General features: G+C 34.8%; 1 protein-coding gene across 1 annotated transcript in view; it reads left to right on the forward strand.

Moving 5' to 3' along the window:
• LOC149790129 (uncharacterized) overlaps positions 1-22,275 on the forward strand; it is a 55,672-nt gene that overhangs the window by 31,080 nt on the left and 2,317 nt on the right. The gene's annotated exons all lie outside the window — the stretch shown is intronic.

The following is a 22,275-nucleotide window of genomic DNA, read 5'->3' on the forward strand; positions in this document are numbered from 1 at the left end:
TGATTTAAGTTGAAGAATGAAATATGACTAGATTAGATTCCCTTTTATTAAAGGTTGTCCATCTTCTTAGTACAAAATTCATTCATTTTCAAGAGGGTCATAGCATTATCTGTGCATGATTAGATTTCGTTTTGTTAAAGACTGTCCAATTTAGTACAAAATTCATTCGTTTTCAAGTGGATCATAGTTTTATATGTGTTCAAAGTAATGACCACGACTTGACCACATGCCAATTTTTTAATTGCATTGACAAAAAACAGTCAGGTTTGAAAAGTATTGATAATGTTCATAATATGATCAACGCTCAGATAATATAACGCAGTCACACGATGTGTATTTTTCTGAATGATGGAATGACTAAACCATTTCTTCTTATGATATATAAAATATTCCAACATTATAGTTTATACACCGCATAACTGTAAATAAACGAAAAATTATTAAAAACTAATGATTAAAAATGGCTAAGGCTAATGAATAAAAATCACATATGTCACATCTGTAACTTGTTGTCGCAATATTATTGTTATACAAATTGTTTTAAGGCTAATGACTGGAACAGAGTAACCAATGGATGTTGTACATGTACAGTTACCTCCCCTTGCTACTCTTTTACGTATTGTCTTATGCCAACTGACTGGAAGATAACACGTATGGCTGTTATGTAAGTAACTTGTCGTAGGCAACTCATGGCTTCTTACAATCATCCAACTCCCAATATACCGCATGCATGTCTGTCTGTTGCACTTTCTTATACGTTAGATAGCTCATAAAATATAGATTCGTTCCAAACAATATTTGACATTTTTATACCGTAGGAGGAACCAATGATCCGATTAGGTCCTGATGATTGTCTTCTCATTATGAGGGTGTTTTACACGTTTTGAACCTTATATATCACATTTTCTTATGTATCATATTGTTTTACAAAAGCCTTGTGATTACTTTAAAGCAAAACTTGCTGGATGTAGACAATCTAAATATGGCATCATTTGTAAGAATAAACCGATCGTTTGATGTTTAGACAATTGTAACATTTATTCTTTATATTTTGTTTACAGTTTTATACGACAAATTTAGAACTGAGACATTTTTTAGTATGAATATTTGTTGGTGATGGCTTTTGCTTCACTCTCCCAAATCCATAATTATAATTAGCTTCATTATCTCTTTGAACGAAGCTGATATGGCGATCCAATCTTGACAAAAATAAACTTTTGTTTAAGATGAACTTTACGGCATGAAAGTAGAAAACAGTGGCGTCTTTATCATTGATGAGTAATAGAGAATATAGTAATAGCGGTTCAATGATTATCAGAGAACGGATTGTTTCTTACAACGAAACATGGATTGGTATTGTACAAACTCAAACAGTTTTGTTAGCTTGTAACAAAGTTCTTACTTAGTAACAACGCAACCTATTTTCTTACTTTGAAACAATGCCATATGTAAAATTCGATTCCTCGCCATCCTGTTGAAACAGAAGACAAATTATCAACATGACATCAAGTGTCCGAGTTAACTCAATTGTACTGCATTCCTTCATAACCTGGTTGCTTGACGGTGATTCAAAATTCAACTTTGATAACAGGTTAGAGTTGGCGTAATCTTTTTGCTCCTCTTTTTATCTCACCCAACCACTTTCGGATCATCAGTCATAATTCGGCAGTCACGCGCAGTAAATATTTTAACAATGTTGACAGAAAGTGCAATGTGCTCAGTAATCAAGGCTTTATTGGTCTAGCACCCCCAAAGACAGCGCGTGATCTAAGACATTTTAAAGGCCTTGATGTATTTTCAACAGTGCACATTGTTACCTACTTTCCAGATGTGTAAACACGAATTTCGTTCAGAAACTGCTATCACAATATGCCTCAAACAGACACAATGCAATATGGCGAAAATCAAAGCGTGCATCCAAAAATATATTCCGGCATTATTACTGAAAGGAAACAAAACAACAATTCGAATGTGCTAACTAATACTCATATATCCGTCCATCCATTTAAAAGTGACTCCCAAAAATACAAGTTACATTCGTCAGCATTAAACACTAAAACTTGCAAATGTCGCAATCACAGCTACACTACATTCACTGTAAGCTATATTACAGGAAACGGATGAGGACAGTGTCCCAGCCACTGAGGCTCTCACTCCGGTAAGAAGTTCAAGCATTCACGCTCTGCTGGTGAAATCACAATGTATATTGGATCTAAAACATTTGGATGATTCCATACATCCCGGGAAAGTACAATGGAATTCGTACTTTTTCAGTTACATTAACAAGTACTGTTTAGATTTAGAACAGAGAAATAACAGGTTTTATTTTGCCTGTTATATCTAAGTTATCGACTTCCACTTGCTTCAGAAAGAACCCTGGGAATTACAACACAGGTTGGATAATGAAGGTTTGCATGATAAAATATAGCTTTGAAAATTAATTTGAAATATCACCCCAATCACCTCCCTCCGCGAAATTATTTAAAATTTTCTTGGATAAGCTCTCCAACGCAACATAAATAAATCGGCTTGTGTCAGTGGATATGTTTAAATCTCCAAGGAGTTGCTTGAAGGTATGTGACACAACCAAACCACCCTGAGGGATATACGATGTTGAAAGCCGGCATGCGATTAAAGTGAAGTTGATCACTATATGAAAACCATACCGATAAGTTAATACAAATTGGCCTTTAACAATTGGATAACCATAAGAAGAAAGTGTGTAGCGTTACATGGGAAGGTCACTAATAGGATTCATTGACACACTGTTCACTAATTAAAGGCTTTGTTTTACTGTTGAAACATCCATCGTCTCATGCACAACATTCCCTACAAGTAATGTGATACGTAATGCCTATGCAGGTGTTTAAATTGGGTTGGACATATGATTTCTTTTTCATGCCGGTATGGTGCAAAGACATTTGAAAAATGCTGTTTGATAATATTGGTGCGAAAAGGAGAACATTTGAAATATTAATAGTTTGGATGCGTTGCAGATTTATATATTTCAAGCATACCACGTACTACACGTCGGAGTAAATAGAACAGTACGTTATTTCATCCGACGATAAATTCATTTCCACTATTTCGATTGAATGTTTAACAAATTGGATGTTGCAATATTTATAGCCATAAGTATGGAAAGCGTTTTGGAAACATTTTAAGATGAAAGAATATAGAGCATTGATTATACGAAACGAATGATTTCACATTATTGTTATTAGTAGTAGTAGTAGTAGTAGTAGTAGTAGTATTTTGCAGGTATCTAAATGCTCGTATAGATTAATGGAAGGACTCATTCCTGTGTATTATAGCGATGTATCTCTTAGATTATTCAATGTCCTGGAAAAAGTGGGACGCAGGGAGGATATACGTTGGAAGAGGATAAATATGATCTTTCAGGCAGATGAGATTGAATCTATGGTTATTGAAATTCCGTATCATATTTTGGAAAGTCAAGCTGAGGCTACCACCACCTAAGGACTACAGTCAGACCTTGATATCCTTGCTTGTCTTCCCCACTTCGGCGTGCTGCAGAGTATCCGTCTTTGGAAACTTTTAAATTTACATACATCATAGCCAGTGATACGAGAATTCCACCAGGGTATGTGAAATTAGAAAGATTGGACAGACATTTATTATTGCCAGTGTTCAATGCTGAAGATGAATATCATTTATTTGGATTCATTTGGTCGTTCTGTTTTATGCAGTCGTAATTTTTTCGGAATTGGTGATATTAATGATATGGAGCGGCATGGTCCAGCACATAAGACACATACCAAAAGCATTTCAGTGGATGCTTTGGTGGCATTGAGAGTCAGATCTTGGTCTGCTCAGGCCTCTCAGTGGGAAAACAGAATCAGCAACTACCCGTCTCGAGCAAATATAGCTCGTATCAAACAGACTGGTGCTCTACTGGTACCAGTTGGTAATCCACTCAGTCCAGAGAAACATCTGGAGTGGAGAAAATCCATTTCATGTGTAGAAAATATTAATGTCTGGCAGTTCAACTCAACTCGATACATATGCTTTGTTTTGCTGGAAATGATCAAGAACGATTTCGTGCAACCCATTTGTTGAGAAAAAAGCGTTGAACAGTTATCACTGCAAGACTTGTGTATTCTATGCTGTAGAAAGTACACCGTCGTCTCTGTGGCAACCAAAAAATATGTTATCGTGTGTTGACCTATGTTTCAGAATACTGTGCAATGGGTTAAAATGGCTACTGCCCAAATTACTTTAAACCAGGAGAGAACATGTTCCATGGTAAAGTGTATCGCCAGATTCAAGTTCAGTTGTTAGCTGTTCTACATGATCTCCTGAGACATGAGGGAAAATATCTCCTTAAGTTGTCATGTGATGATATAGGTCAGAGACTGACTCATCTTTGGCAGACATCGCTAATCGATTCAGTGAATCAGACGAAGGATGGCATGAAATATATGGTGTTTACAATTTTTATTTTAACTAATAACATATTAGATGCTAGGATGAAATTTGCTTGTCAAGATCTGGTTAACAAAATTGGTTTTGTAAAGAAAATATGTTGCACACATACAACAATACGGGCAGTACTAAAGATGTTTTGTTTCTCTAGTCTTGAAATAGATTTGGCTTTCCAGTGCTTAGCACAGGAAGCAATTGACCAGTAAAGCCTTGATATCCCTCGTGAGCTTCTGGTGTTGGGCTGCTCGTCTGATGCGGCCTCTGGAAGACTGAAACTGGCTGCTTTATATTTGATGCAGGACAATTTCATCATGGCAGAGAATGTCCTTCATCAGATTCAAGAGAATTACATATACCTGGTCACTGATATCAAAACTAGTATGCAAGAACATGCTGTCTGTAAAATATTGGACACTAATCTCTCAGCAGTCGAGTTTGTGAGTCAATATGTTGCCATTCCAGTATCTTATTTTCAATCAGAGAGTCATTGCATGCCTAAAGCAATAATTCTGGAGATGCTCCTATTTAGAGATTCAAACATAACTGAAGTCTGTCCTTCCCAGTGCGCTTTTGTTGATCCAAAGTTTTTATGGCACTACCCTGAGTACCAGTGTTACTTCCGGCAGGGCAAGTCTTCACACAAGATGGCCGCCTTGAACAACATGCTGTGGGTTGTATTTTAAACAGATGTAATGTGCAGAGACTCCGCTCTAAACCGGCTGGCATGCTGTTTAAAGCAGGATGGGATGTATATGGACGCATGCAAAGTACCATGTATATCACTGAGGTTAAAGATTGAACACAGTGCTGCAATGTGGCGGATTGCTTTTCTAATTAATGATGATTTTAGGTTGCTGCTCCAGAGACAATGAACAAACGAGACAATACAGGATAAAGAAAAATATTAAACAAAGATGTCTATTCCGTGGTATCTGCTACATGTAACTATTTACATTTTTATAATGTTTGTATCTTTATAATTTCACTCTTAGAACTATTACAACTATGTGGTCTTAAAATAACTAATAGAAAAGAGTGAAACCCAACAAGCTTTGTAAAATTCTTTTTTTATTTTCCTTGGATACAAAGTCAAAATATAAGGAAATGTTCACTATTACGAATTAAATCTCAAATAATAATAGAATTACAGACACCGATCCTAATGATTAAAATTCTGAATACAAATAGTGGACATCCAAATTAAATCAAACGCTGAAGGTCTGAATTTGCCTGTGGTGGCCCATGTAGTAGTGGTTTGCCAAAAGTCTTTTGTCGGATCATAATAATACAATATCTTTATTCGATGTATTTGAATATAAATTCAAGCCTCCATTTATAGGAATGTTATTTTGATGAGCTCTTTTCCTTTCCTGTGATAAATAATTTTAAAAACATCACATTTCGGCCGAAATTGACTAATAGAACAACAATAATACAATTAATCCTGCTCAGATCATAAAGCACGAATGACGTATTTTCAAATAAATAACATTATTATTTTAAACTATCAGAGCACTTAAGATTTGTTTCCCGCTTTCTTATTTATTTGGTCGTAGTTGAACTGGTCCACTTACTGCTACATGTCGTTAATCATGATGTTAAACAGAGTTGGGCACGGTACACTACCCTGTAGAGTTCCATTTTCTAGCTCGTGAACTTTGGAAAGTTGGTTACTCACTATGATTGCCATTTTCTACAATTTACGAAATGTGTTATGCATTTATATATGCTGCCTGATTACAAGTGTAGTGGTATAACTTTGTAGTTAGTCCTTTTGTCTATATTATATCATACTTTTTCATGATTTAGGGAAACTACGATTAGATTTCGGTCATATTTCCATTTTGCATTGAGTGACAGTATTACGCTTAATTCCAAGCGTAGAAATTTGATCTGTAGAAGATCATTTGTTGAGAAACTCTCTTTGCTTTATTCTAGCAAATGTTTACTTTCTTGATAGGTGCTTCGGTCTGCTATTCATCATTGTCTCCATAATTGTACAGATGTTTCTAGTAATGGAGGTTGGTCTCTTCGAGTTTCCATTAATCGGATCTTTTCAGGGTTTTGGATCAAAATTACAATTACTTTTTTCCAACTTGATGGAATCGCTCCGGGTCTCTAGATCATATTCATTGGATCCGAAATTGGGAAGACTTTTTAAAATACATTTCATAGCCCAGAGTGTCCTCTCCGCAAGAAAATGATTTTTTCTAAAGATGAGCCCCTTCATGAATGTTGAAAACAGAGCACGAGCTTATCAACGAAAATATTCCTTGATAACCTTTCTAGAATAATGTTGAGCTTAATTATGTTCTGGTTGTATTAACTGTGAACAACCATCTAATTCTGGCATACAACATAGAATTCACCGAACCTAAATTGCATTACCAAATTATAGCCATGTATCCACTCTTCTCTCCCATTCGTAGTAAGATTTAGTGTACTGGAACTTCCAAATTGTTATATTTATTGGGAAATTACTTGTAAAATATTTATTAAGGGAAACGTACCAGCTTTGATTTATTGTAACTCGACAAACACTCCTTACGGTCAATAATGGGTTTCTTTGTTTCACATTCATGATAGCATGAATGTACCATCCCCCACTGCGTATAGATGTCTAGTTAATACCTTATTTAATATTAAGTACAACCGCTAAAATTAGTAGGAAATATATATGTAACCTTCAGTCATAACCTGAAATAATTAATTAGATCAAGAAAAAGTATGTTCTCATTTGAGACATATAGTTAAAATACCATCTGAAATTGTTAAAACTAGCACCATACTAGTATGTTTCTCCAAAACAATTGAGCCTATTTTTGTGCATCTCTACAAAGACTGTGATATAAAACTGAAAGTGAGGCCTCTGCGTGGCAGGTATGACTTATGACTTATCGTGTTGCCAATAAAGTATGGATAACGATTATAAAATATAATTTATCTTTCCTTGGAACTATTATCGAGGCTATACCGTTTTCGTATCATACTGAGGTAGTTAAAATTATTGCTATTTGTTTTTACTGTCGTGTTAAATAAATGAAATTGAAAGGGAAAAATAATATTTACCGTAAGTAGAACAATAACCTTAGTATGACATACACACATGAAATCATTTATCCTCCTGTTTGTCATTCTTTCGAGATTAGTTGTTCGGTTTATTTGTCAGTTTTGTTGTCATCAGTCTCGAGAGAGAGAGTAAGATCTGAATTCATGAAGGTAAAAATAACAGGCTGAACAACACACACACACACACCCATTATAAATAACATATGACATAGACAACGTTTTGTAAATAACATGTAGACCCCTTTGTCTATGATGGCAGACTGTACTTTACGATGATGATTTTTTTCTAAACACCACAACTCTTTGGATCTAAGTCAAAAACGTTGGTTTTTCACTTGAAAAAACATGGTCAACATGCTCTTTATCAGGAAGTTTATTAAAATTTAAGTAAACAGCCCTGAGCTTTTTTTTTTACAAATTTGATGGGGTAAGACTCACACCCTGGTCCTTTATATTGTGTGTAAGGTTTATAAATTTGACAACTAATTTACGCAAAAGTGACTTTTACAGGTCTTTTTGTTTCTTTGGGACATTTTGTGCGACAAAGTCAAGTTGAACCTGTAGACGTTAAGGTCAAGGTTATCTCTGATTTCCCAGTAAGTATGAGCACAAAGAAAGTGATGCGAATTTGATGTATGGCTAGATATTATAGGCAATTTGTTCTCAAATGTTTCTATAATTGATCAATTCCTGACAAACGTCTTGAGTAATAAATCCAAGCATTATGTTTGTTAGAAACATATCAGGAGGCTTTCGATAAATTAAACGCCAGTCATACGGATACACCAGTTATTTCAGCTTCAGATTTCAGTCAATCGTTTAAAATGTATGTTGATCGAGGTGATGTTTGGGCTGGTGGTGTACTGATTCAAGAATATAAAAATGCTTTGAATCATCATGTGCGCTATTTTCTAAACAAAACAGTTAAACAATTGTAAGCGTATATTTAGTTCAGATTCTTCTCAGATTATTGTATTCAGTAATAAAAACCCTCTAACATCCATGAACAAAATTAGATAAAAAAAAACAGAGACTGCCAAGGTGGTGTTTGATGTGGCGGTAATACAACATTGACATTAGGAACATCAAGGTTAAAGATTTTCTGATTGCAGATGCACTCTCACGTGTATATATGTACTACATTGTTTTATTTTGTACTTATTTTGTGTCTTTCATGAAGCATGCTCTTATACAATTTTAATACTCTTTACGTCTGATTAATACGTAAAAGGATGTTATACTGTATATTGCTTTCTTTATGAAAGGAGGTGTTACTTATATCTAAAATGTATGTGCATGGATTTGTGCGTGATTGTAGATAGTAATGGTCATTGTGTAAACACTATATTACATAGCTAACTTTTGCCCATGAGTGTAGACCATACTTATAAATATTGATCATTTGCAAACAATATGTTTATTTGGATAGGAGTTCAGACAATTCGTTGTTCCCTTGAAGAAACTATGTTCAACCTGATCTGTGTCAGGTAGTTTATTAAAATGTAACTATACAGACTTGACCTTGTTTACGTATTTCATTGGAAAATGAACCAAAGCCAGTGCCTCCTATTGTCGCTGAAGTTTTTATATAGGGTTTCGGTTCACATAATTATGCTTTCCTATCTTCATGTCAGCCATTGTGGAAACAGGTTTATGTGTGCTTAGTTATACCTTGAGTTAATGCATTTTCTTATGTTACGTTTTTAGGCTATAATAAACAGTTGCAAAAGAAAGAGTGAAAATAACAAGCTTTGAAAATATTACAAATAATTTATTTCCCCTGAAAATCATTGTAAAAATGAAAAAATAAAATCTTTAAGAATCAAATCCAAAAAGAATCCAAGAATAATCAACGAATTAAATTTTAGAAATCCAACTAATGAAATGTTCTGATGAATTCAAGTTCGAGTCAGGTTCGAGCCCCGACAAAGATCCAAAATGGAAGGCGATGATGTATACTGTATTCAGTATAGCGCTGTAGTGTCTACAGTTCTTTGTTATTCCACAGACAATAATATCCCGGTGTATGAATTTCCGAATACAATTTAAAGAAAGGTTTTTTTCAAAGAATTCTGTATGATCACTCAGGTATTTCCAGGAAAAATAATTATCTTTTAGATCCAAATAATTTGAATAAAAATTAAAATATAAATCCAAACTGGTTGGAAACACCTTACCCCTAGTGTTTAGAAGTCCGACTGAGAATATCTCTCTAAACATCACTATTAAATCTAACTACTGCGCAATTTCGGAAAATCTAGATTTGCGAAATACAGGCTGTTTACATCTAAAATCACGTACTCTCAGTATGACATTGATGAAAACCAATCTTTCTACTCCGAGAATAAAATAAAAATAGAAAGTTGTGTACTTATTTCAGTGATTTCCAAATTAAGTTTGGGAACCAATTCAAACATTAGAACCAGTTTTTATATTAATCGTTGTTTATGTAAAAGAGTCAGGTCAAACTGAATTTTATGGAAATTATCAATTTCCTAGTAAATAAAATTACATTACTTAATATGTAAAGAAATTAAAAATAAAACTATTTTTAAAACTTACAATTGAATTAAATCAAATGTACATTAAATCAAATATGCATACCAATGTATGTAAGTTATTATTTGGAACCACAAAGTGCTTATTGACCTTTGGACTAAAACATAGTTTTGGGAGTATTGTGAATTTATACATGGACAATATTTATTATATCATTTTGATTTATCATAGTTGTTAGAACATTAGCTGATGGCATAGCAGAACAGTCAATAGTGGAATTCATTCAGAGAACTCTTATTTTGGAGTGGTGATATACAATTTTGGATTGCTTGGGATTTCATTCACAATACTGTAAGTTACTTTTAAATTTGTAATTTGTGTTCAATGAAATAAATTATTTGCTAAAGTTTGTTGAAATTGCTTAGGTTTGTTTTGTTCTGTTACATGGTTTAAGACCAAAGAGTCGTAAAAATAAATGTGGATTGGGTTTTTAACGTGCACTAAGACGAGAAGATATTTACGAGATATAAGAAGTAGCTTAATGGGGTGCATTAACGAGATTTCTTTTTATTTAGGAGAGTATACTTCGCGGTATCACACACATAAACAATATCAAAACTATTAACAAATGCTCTTTGTCAATAACTATTTTCAACTGGAATGCTCTACCGCTATACATTTTGTACCACTATTGTTCTGTTCATAGAGTGCCCCATCTCTTCCTACTTTGTTAAAACGCAACCAGTCCTCCTACTTTGTTAAAACGCAACCAGCCTTCCTACTTTGTCAAAACGCAACCAGTCTTCCTATTTTGTTAAAACGCAACCAGTCTTCCTACTTTGTAAAAACGAAATCAGTCTTCTTACTTTGTAAAAACGCAATCAGTCTTCTTACTTTATTAAAACTGAACCAGTCTTCTTACAGTATTAAAACTGAACCAGTCTTCTTACTTTATTAAAACTGAACCAGTTTTCTTACTTTGTAACGACGCAATTAGTCTTCTTACTTTGTTAAAACTCAACCAGTCCTTTTACTTTGTTAAAAGTCAAGCAGTATTCTTAATTAGTAACAACCTAACCAGTCGTTTTACTTTTTCTAGAACGCAGCCAGTGTTCTTACTTTGTAACAACGTTCTTACTTTGTAACAACGCAACCAGTCCTCTTACATTGCATCAATGCCGTATGTAACCCGTTAGAGCTTTCTAGTAAGATTCAATACCTCACCGTACCATTTATAAAGATGAGACAAATTGTCATCATGAAATCGAGTGTGCGATCGAACTAAATTGTACCGCATGTTTGTATTACCTGGTTGCTTGCCGGTGATTCCAATTTCAACGCTGGTAACAGTTTAGAGTCGGCGTAATCCTCTTCCTCCTTTTTTTTCTCTCACCCAGCCTCTTCGGGTCATCAGCCATTATTCGGCAGTCATGCACAGCAGGATGTCAGAAGACCGTCTACCAAAGAAAAGCTTCTGGTACACGCTTATGGAGGGAACATGATCTCAGGATGGTCAGAAGTAACGCTTCTAAGATTCAATTAAGTCATCCCTGAAAGTCTTCAACATTGACTCTGATCCTTGGGAAGATCACACACAGGAGTGCCTAACCTGGCGGAGTCTCATCCATACTGCAGCTACAGACTTTCAAGAGGAAGATATTTGCAGAAGCCGTGCACAAGAGGCAGCAGCGGAAATCTCGAAAAGTGTAGCAAGTTCTCTATTGATAAAGCACACCCAAGCGGTGTCACCTGTCTAGCGTGTCACAGACAGTTCCGATAACAAACTAGCATGCTCACGTACTCGCAGAAACAAAATTTGATTGTGACATTGTGGTCTTCTTCGAACTCAAAGTACGAACACAACGCATTCACAGCCAAATGACATTGACAGGAGACTACAGTCCTTCATTTTTTCCCCTTAATATTCCCATACAAATTATGTATTCACAGTAAGACTACTTTTCTTTCTTTTGCGCGAAGAACTCCAAGTGTAAGCTATGGACATGTAAAAAAACAACTAATCCACATGCAGCGAAAAAATGCCTACATGAGTGTCAATCCTGCAGAATCATACTTTTTGCTCGCCTGGCCTGGCTGCTTGTCTTTTAGACAACATTCGTTTGAAAGTGCTTAATCACGTTCAATGATAATTCTATTTGCAAACTTAATGATTCAAGTCATATTTAATGTAAGCACAAGTGATTCATTATTTGATAGTTTGTTGATAGACCTTTTACACACTGTGCGAACGGTGGGTATTAAAATGCATGACAATGACGACTTTTGCTGTTTAATATTATAGTTCTTTTACGGTGAAACGTTGAAGATGAACCCGGAATAAAGCTAACGATAGTTGAAATAAGCATATCTTTATTTAGTTTTTCTTTATTATAGGCTGGTAGTGATGAAAACAGTACAGGGTTAGTGTATCTAAATACAGGGCTTATTTGCTATGAGGTCGAAAGAAGTCTAAATAGCTCATGCAAAACTTGCTTTCTTAACTTTTTCTAACCTTCAAAAAAAGAAATAATTTATTCAAGGACACCCACCTATGATTCATCGAAAAATATTAGAGATGACAAAAATACACAGGTTATGTTGATTTATTTTCAGAGTAAGTATAAAATGAACTTTATAAAGGGTTTTAAAATAAAATAATTAAAAGCAACAATATTACTTTCAAGCAGAATTAATTACGAGAATATAAAAACATTACACTGATAAGAGAAGAACATTATTTGTCTACTGTTCTTTAAAGATGAGTTAAAGTTGTATCTCTCAATTTTGCAATTTGTAGATCTAATTTTGTTTTGGAGTAGGCGGGATGTTTTTTTAAACATACAATGTATGTAGTTATTATTAAAAATAATTTCTATTTTTTTTAAATTTGTTTTTCAGGAAAAGATATGTATCATGTCAGGCATGCGTATTATTACCATCGCAGAATATGAAATTTGATATATGTAGGTTGAACATCGGATTTTTGTATCAACCTATTGTACAATAAACTTATTCATAAATGTGCACTTTTCAACCCTAACCATTGTCTCTGAGGATTTTTAAGAACTGTTGGATCCTTTTAAAGTCAGAAAGTTAGTCTGCTCCACTCTGTATATGTTTGCGAAATGCGTCTTATATCAGTTTGTTTTATCTATAGGTGCGGACGGAAAAATTATTGTATGTTTCTTATATAGAATCAGAGTTCTCTGTAGCAATATTAAACAAAGTTGAACGTTTTTCCAGGAGTTTATGTGTCTTCAAATAATAATCGAAATCTAACTATTTTTGATGGCACATGCTTGCATACATGGATCTGCTAAGTCAGCAGTAAAATAATAGTCGTTATATTAACTGGTTTGGTTGCTGTAAGAATTTGAGACATAAATTATAGTTCTAAATATTTACCAACATACAAAGTTGCAAAAATTGTAATGCCTTCAATGGCATAATTAGTTAGATTCCATGCAGAATGTATGCATCTAAAATAGTCTCCATCTGCAAACTTTCTCACCAAAGATATTTAAAAATCTTTGTTTTCTTTTTTTTAAATTGTTTTCCTTTCTCAATTATGGAAGAAGCGTTAAGGCGTCCACAAAAATAAAAATACAGAAATGACACTTCTAATGATGTAACTTCAATATAAGACGCGCCTTTTCAACCGAAGTAAACACAAGAAAGGAAGTAGATTACTTGTGTTGATTTCAAACGACAAAGGATACATTTCAGAATCAAGGATGTGATGTGATCACCTGTATGATTGCGGGTTGCCCATATATGTATCCTTTACGAAATGTAGTTACGATTGTAGTTCTAATATTCACATGAATATCGACATTGCTAATTCCCCACTCCTTGGTCAAATGCATCATACATGAAACTTATTTTAGATGTGTAACACCTAATTATCACAACGCAAGCAAGTCCCATGAAAAACATTGAAAGTACGCACACAAAGACTGTTGTTTAGTTTATCGTTGGCGGATGACATTCTGTAATGGTTATTGTACCAACACAAATTTAATGAATGTATCATATAATACATGTATATGATACATGTTATAAGTTGTAATGATGTTCAGACTCTGGCAATTTGATTCTTTCTCCGAGGCGAAGGTAAGGAAGCTAGTAGTACTGCCAACGGTCGAGTTCAAGAAGTTTCGGTTTTACGCGACACCCGTTGCACACGCGTCGTGGTAAAGAGGCGTCTAGTTACGGAAGACCAAATACTTGGTTGGAAATGCCCATGGATGTTGTGGATCAAACTAATGATCCCGTTCTAGTCACGAGGATAGAAAACGAAACCGTCAAAACGTTGTACATGGACAATCGCCATTACGAGTTAGCGATTGGAAATGTCGAAGGCTCTTGACTTCAAACCATGTCTAATTACCGGTTTCATATTATGCAAGCAGTGGAACATCAATCATAGGGGCGAAGCTGGAAACAGCGGTTGCGTAAGTTTAAGGTTCATAAAGTCGCTACTACTATCTCATTCGATTACTTTTTACGCGAGCAAGAGTTTGATGCAATGAGCGCAACCGTGGTCTTAGAAGGCGAGCCAGAATTAGACCCCCGTACAGAAACTCCACTTTCGTGCCAAACAGGGTATGGAAGAAAGAGAGTACACAAAGTCAGCGTCTGCCAAGAGATACATGAAGGTCAACGTCATCAAATCATGATGATGTTGTGTAAATAATGCATTTGCGGAAATACGATCCCATATTATGTTGATTAAACATGACATACACTTTAATACATCAGAGCTGATCTGAATTAAAAGGCTATCCAGCACCCTATAGTGCACGGACGTGGTATAGGTCAGAAAAAAGACGGAAGAAACCACCTTTTAATAGACTGTCGTCAGCTAAATAAAATCATCATATTTTATGTGGAACCGGTGCAAGATATGGAGGGCTTTTTTACAGAACTGTTGGCGCAATAATGCATTTCAAAGTTTAATTCGAACCAAAGGATGTTCTTATATGTATATCACTGTTAATATCCGCGCATTTGCTAACATTTAAGGTCTGTACTAGTTTAAAGTCACATATTTTGGTTTTCTCAACCACAGTGCGTAGTGCTTTAGTCGTAACAGGCATGAAAAACATACGTTTCGTTGGAAGATATTGTATAAACGAGTAACTGGAAAGAACTTATTAGATTCATAAATCTGTTCGACAAACTCCGCAAGGCCAATGTCATAGCTGGACCACCAAGTGTACTATAGCATATTTTAACTTGGAATCCTGTGACCATCTAGTACGCGGGTCGAGGCAGATAAAAATCCACACTACCCTGACAGAATTGACAGGATCAGAGATGCTCCTAGATCAGAAACCAAGGCAAAATTTCGATCGCTCCTTGGGTTGTTTGGGAGTTTACGTGAAATTACGCTGCTATATCTTGTCCATTGAGAGAATTAAGTAGGAAATGACGACCCGATATAGTCGCTTGTATTGCATGTCAAGAAAGCTTTTAATCAGTACACCAATCCTAAAGTTGCCAGTACTGGATAAATTGATGGTATTGAGAATTAATGATTTAGACACAGGATTAGGAGCAGTTTTGTTGCAGGAGCAAGAGAGGGTTAAGTTAGCCATTGTTTATACAGTTATGAAATTGCTGTCTCGGGAACAAAACTATGCCATGATTGAAAAGGGATGTTTGGCACTGGTTTAGTGAATTGGAAAATGTCACATGTACCTATTCGGTTGAGAATTTGTCCTTGAAACGGATCATCAGCCTTTTGAATAAAGCAGAAGTCACCAGTTCAAGACTGATCATTGGTCATTGACTTTACAGCCATATCGTTTCCGGATCGAGGCAATTCGATGGTCGTAAAATGTAGGCGTCCGTTTATTGAGTAGACTGATAGGAAGACCATTTTCCTCCAAAACTGAAAGAATAGGGTACTTGCAGTGTGAAAAACGACTACCCTGAGCTCTCCGGCGACCATTTGCACTACAACCAGGGTACTTATAGAGTCCAATCAGACAGTATGATCACAACATAACAAACACTTTCAGGAAGATGTCCACTTTACGGGAGAAATCATCAGCTATAGAGCTGACTTTGGATATAGAGCTGATATATTTGATGGAAAGTCGTTATTTAATTATTTACTATCACTATTTGATTGAAAATCAAATCAATATTTGCAGTAAAACTATAGCAGTAAAAATCAAATATATATATATATGTATATGTCCTACTTATTTGTTCATAACTTCCACAAGTTGATTCTTTATGATTACTCTTTCAAGTTAACTCTTCTGATTATTTCCAGCTAATAACGATATAAGTTCCTTATGTCAGTTGTTTAACTCGATGAGCATCAATCTGTTACATACATTCTTGGATTTTATGCGTACGAGTTTGGCGTTCACATTTCAATCACCTTAAAAATAAACATCTCATTCAGTTGCTTTCAGTGTCGTCGCCATAATCTAATCAAATGCGGATTTTAGGCTACATAGCGTAATTATTTATTGATGTGAGTTAACAGGGGAAAGAACAATAACTGTATTCTTAGATTTGCAAATAATATAGGGTGGCTTCCATTTTTAGTATTAGGAAATATGTAAATTTATTTATATCATGTTTTAGGGGGACTGATTGGAAATTTCCAACCTGTTAATTTAATTTTATCTTGAGTCTAATGGAATCAAAATTAAATGTCCACATCAGTCCTGCTAAAACCCTACAATAACGGATTTCTCCAAATTTACAGACTATCTACAACCACACAGAATACCAGTGTTGATAGCTACGAATTGACATGTGTGAAATTCAGCTTAAAAATAAACGACCCACCTGCATCATATTTGCTTTGGACTAAATAAAATATCAAGACTTTTGTAATAGGAACTCATCTTTGACACGAAATAGAAAGACATTAGACGAGTGATATTATAACAATTTTATTTATATTGCATGTCCTTAAAACTCTCGTTTAGTCCACGAACTGTGTAACGATAGTATGAAAGTCAACTAATGTCGATTTTGCAATTATTATATAAAATTAACTTATTTACGCACTTACGATACCGACAAATTAGGATATGATTATGCCTCATTTTGCACACCTCTACAATGACCGCGATTTCACGCTACAAGTGAGGCCACCGCGTGGCTGATATCGTTTAGCGCGTTATCGTGTTGCCATACAACTATGGCTAGAGATTATGAAATCAAATAATACTTACTAAAACTGCTGTTGAGAATGTATCGTTGTACTAACATATTTAGGTAGTTAGAATGATCTGACATTGGTCTCGTGCTAAATAAATCAATGCATAAAAGCAAGATAATTACTTCATGTACGAAAGAAACCTTAGTTTGTCATATATGTACAAGAAATCAACTATAATATTTTACTAATAATTTACCATAATATTTATCCTTGAGACTGCTTTTCTCTCGCTCTCTCGGTTCATTCGCCGGTTGTATCATCATTAATAAAGAGAGAGATATAGATCTGATTCAATTAAGGAAAAATTAACACTTACAGCCTGACACACACACACGTGTGTATGTATGTACGTTTCCATGTATATATGTACGAGCTCGAAAGATCAATGTAGTGAATATTATTATCAACTCCTAAACGATAGCTATTTATGTTCGTACCAAGTTTAACGCGTGCTACCTTACAATCCCAAGTCAAACTACTTTCTGTTTCTCTTATTACATTCTCTGCTGAAGTCCTCGATACGGTTGCACACTCCTTGCAAGCTACATTTACATGATCACGTGACTACTAATTCGGCAATGTTATCTACAAGCCGACAACCGAATACATAATACACATGTGTTTGGATATTAACCAAGATGGAATAAGGTAAGATGTGCAGGATATATCCAAGAGATTTAATAAGTAATGAGGAACATTCTGTAAATATGATGATTTGTATACCAAACATATATGGAAACACTTATTTAATTTAACAATTATTCGTGTGCGCTGAACTTGATCGTTTGACCTAAATGCGATGTGTAAATAAGTCATACTATGACAGGTAAACAAAAGATATAGTACGGTAAAATGGCGGACAAACTTCCGTAATATCTAATGCATGACATACATACATACATCAATACATACATACATACGATACTGTGTAGATTATTAGCAGCGAAAATAATATTCCCCACCATGGCTTGATTTTAGTAATGCATTGCTGATTAATCAGTCGTTTGGCAGTTTTCTTCCCTACGCAGTGTGTCATCTCGACCAACTCCCTAAGCGAAATTATTAAAATTTTTCTTCGATAAGCTGTCCAAAATTGTGCTACTATGAAATTCAGTTGTTTGGTTTACTGTATTGTATTTGAATATGGTAATTAATCATGATACAGGGGTGCAATTACCCACACACTGCCCCGTTGTCAGCGTAAACAATATGATGTCATTTTAGCTAGCAATTTACGAGGGGACGAGTAGCAGAAATATTTGAATATGTAATTATAACATTTTTGTTTCCTTGAACCTGTGAAAAATGAATGCCGATTCATAGACAAAAGAACCGGCTATCGCATTATCTTCTGTTTCGGTACGCTGGACACATGCAGATAAGTGTATTTCTTAACAAAGGTAAATGAAAATTGCGAAGAAATGTCGGAGGAATTGTTGTTTAGCGTCATTTTTCAGCACAAGATAGGCTATACATGACGGCTAGTATAAATGGTGGAGGAAGAACCCAGAAAATCCCCGGAAAGTACCACTGACCCACGAGGAGGTAATGGCAAGCTTTCTACCATACCCACATTGGCCGAATCCGAGACTCGTACCCACGCAGACGGAGGTGAGATGGCAATGATCCGTAACGGTTAGCCCTTTAGACCACTCGGCCACTCGGGGCACCCTGAGAAGGAGAACAATTCTGCTACTGTTCAAATAGCACACTATACAATTCGGGTGCTCTCGGGATATTTTTCCGACGGATACTAAGACTAATTTTGATCAAGTTTATGGATATACTATTTGTCATATTCCACAATTTAAATATATTTTCGTCGTTTTATGGATATTCGCGAATCTCTGATGATGACCCACTTTCTAGAAGACCGCTCTGTACGACTGATGAATGTCAGGTTGAAGATACACATTGGAAGAAATTTCTATCATCTCGAACATTAATTAGTCAGTTTGTGTCAATAAACTGAAAAGACATTTTAAGCTCTAAAACGATTTGGTAAGTTAGATCTCGTATTCGTTGAAGGCTGAACAAAACGGAGCTGGGTTGAAATTACCAAACAGCTACTCGCCAAATATAAAAAGTGACAAGAAACGTTAGAATCTGATTTTTAAAATAAAGTCTGGATCGAAAAAATTAAGAGAGACCGCAAAGCGCAAGACATAGTCATAGTGACAAAATAATAACATTATACATGTGTAACTGACCAATCAGAACCCTCTGTGCATGAGTCATGGCTCCACTGGTACTATCCACAGGCGTCTGCCTCTTTGATAGCACTCTGTATTAAGACCTCACAGTAGTCATTTATATATATTAAAGTTATTGGTAGTTAGAACGCGGCGTCCCATCATATGTTTTAACACAATAACACAACAACCCACTTTCTAGAAGACCGCTTTGTACGAATGATGAATGTTAAGTGGAAGATGTGAGGGGAACAATTCAAGAACATACTAGATACACATTGGAAGATATTTCTATAACATCGAACATTAAATTCGTCACTTTGTGTCAATAAACTCAAACGACATTTTAAGCTCTTAAACGTTTTGGTCAGTTGGATCTCGCATTCATTGAAGGCTGATAATTACCCCCAGTACAAGATAAACTTTAGTTGTCACATATGAACAAAATATAAATACATAAATAGAAAGATATACATATACATATACATATATATATATATATATATATATATATATATATATATATATATGAAAGATCAATGTAAGACATACAATTATCAATTCCTATTCAATAGCGATTTATTTTCGTAGCAATACAAATTATTCTAATGTTTCTTATTCTATCTTGGTCTTAAAATTTCAATGAAACTACATTGCCTTTCACATACAATCTTCCTTAAAAACCTAAATCAAATTACTTTCTGATTGTCTTATTACCTTCTCTGACTAGGTCCTTTGTTACGGATACATACATTACATTACATTATCAAATACTGTTTAGATTTAGAACAGAGAAATAACAGGTTTTATTTTGCCTGTTATATCGAGGTTATCACTTCCACTTCGTTCAAAAAGAACCCATGAAATAAAAACAAAAGTTGGCTTAATACAGGTTTACATGATAAAATATAGCTTTGGAAAAAATAATTTGAAATATCATCCCGACCACCTTCCCCCGCGAAACTATTTAAATCTCTCAGTCTCTCTCTGTCCCCCCCCCCCCCGACAGTAAATACAATCGCAATGGTACAAATAAGTTAAGTATACATAAAGTATGATCAACGTCTTCACTACCATATATTGGCTCTCTTGTTACTGTGATCAATAGCTTTGCTTGATTTACACACACGCCACTTAGCCACCCCAGGTTAAGAGACAGCACCAATCGAACAAACTAATAAATCGGTTTCATAACTTAAAACACCCCAGTTCAAACACGTATTAATGAAAAAAGGATGGTTGCAGAGTCTTCACACAACTTCTAGTTAGTGAAAAGCTGGTTGTAGTCTGTTGGCACAAATTCTAGTTGACTGACAACTATTTTTCTGTTTTGAACTGGTTCATATTTACTATTTACCTCCTTTGCCCTCATTTGCGACATTAAAAATCCCGATGAAAATGCTAAATATAAGATGTACAAAAATTCACAAAAATAGTACGAAAAAATTACGTGTCTCCGGTTTTGAGAAACTCGTTAATCTGAATAACAATATGATGGCAAATAAAGTAAATATCCGCACAATTCCATATGACTTATTGGCTAACTCTGCTCACTTCGACGCGCCTGAATGTAGGGTTATTCTGTATTCTGCCTTGATATTCATTACCAATGATTCAATCAGAAAGTAATGATACAGATATTGGCAAGATATTTGAATAAAGTTGTCAATCTTATATAGACTGATTCAATATAATCTGCAGTAGAGTTTTCGTAATGTTTCACTTAACAGTCTAAGCCCATGCTGTCGAAAGTTTGATAATTACTGAAGAACTTAGCTTATGAAAATAGGATATGTACAAACATGAACATGTTGACGTATCTTAGAGGTTTGCACTGAGATATGCTTTGTAGGACAATGTGATGTAACATAACAGGCTGTTTTCTAACGACACTAATCGGTACACCTTACGACTGTTCTGAAGAAAATAACATTATTTTAAATAATGCATAATTCAACATAATTGAAAATGATTTTCTCTTCAATCTGGCGTATGTATGTATGTATGTATGTTTGTATATATGGTATTGTATGTATGTATGGTATTGCATGTATGATTGTATATATTGTATTCTATGTATGATATTCTATGTATGGTATTGTATGTATTTTATTGTATGTATGGTATTGTATGCATTGTATGTAGGTATGTATGTAGGTATGTATGTAGGCATGCAGGCATGGATGGATGGATGGATGGGCAGGTCTATGTTAATATTTCAATAATTAAATTAAATACAAGCGGCAAAAGTACTTCAAGGTATTTGTTGTGTTACACAGTTGCACGGGATGTACGTAATAACGAGCTTTTAGAAAAAGAGACCATTATATTTAGAATATCTCTGACGTCCATGTTACTTTTATCAAATATCATTATCTTGACTCTTCATCGCAATTAGACAATTTAAAACTTACATTTAAATATGCGCTAATATGACACAAACATGGGTATTCTCTCTATATATTTTTTTATACCAAATCACTTTGAGGGACATACGATGTTGAAAGCCACCATGCGGTTAGAAGTGAAGTTGATCACTACATGAAAACCATACCAAGAAGTTAATACAAACTGGCTTTTAACAATTGAATAACCTTAAGTAGAAGATGTGTAGAGGTGTATGGGAAGGTCACTGATAGGATTCATTGACGTACTGTGCACTAATTAAAGTTTTTGTGTTACTGTTGAAACACCCATCGTATCTTGCACAATATGTTCTGCAAGTGTTGACAATGAAAATGCAGGTGTTCAAATTGGGTTGGTCATATGATTTCTTTTTCATGCCGGTATGGAGCAAAGAGATTTAAAAAATGCTGTATGATAACATTGGTCAGAAAAGGAGAACATTTGAAATATTAATAGTTTGGATACCTTGCA

This window comes from Sinohyriopsis cumingii, chromosome 10, assembly GCF_028554795.1.
Source record: "Sinohyriopsis cumingii isolate HCF-2022 chromosome 10, ASM2855479v2, whole genome shotgun sequence".
Taxonomy (NCBI): Eukaryota; Metazoa; Mollusca; class Bivalvia; order Unionida; family Unionidae; genus Sinohyriopsis; species Sinohyriopsis cumingii.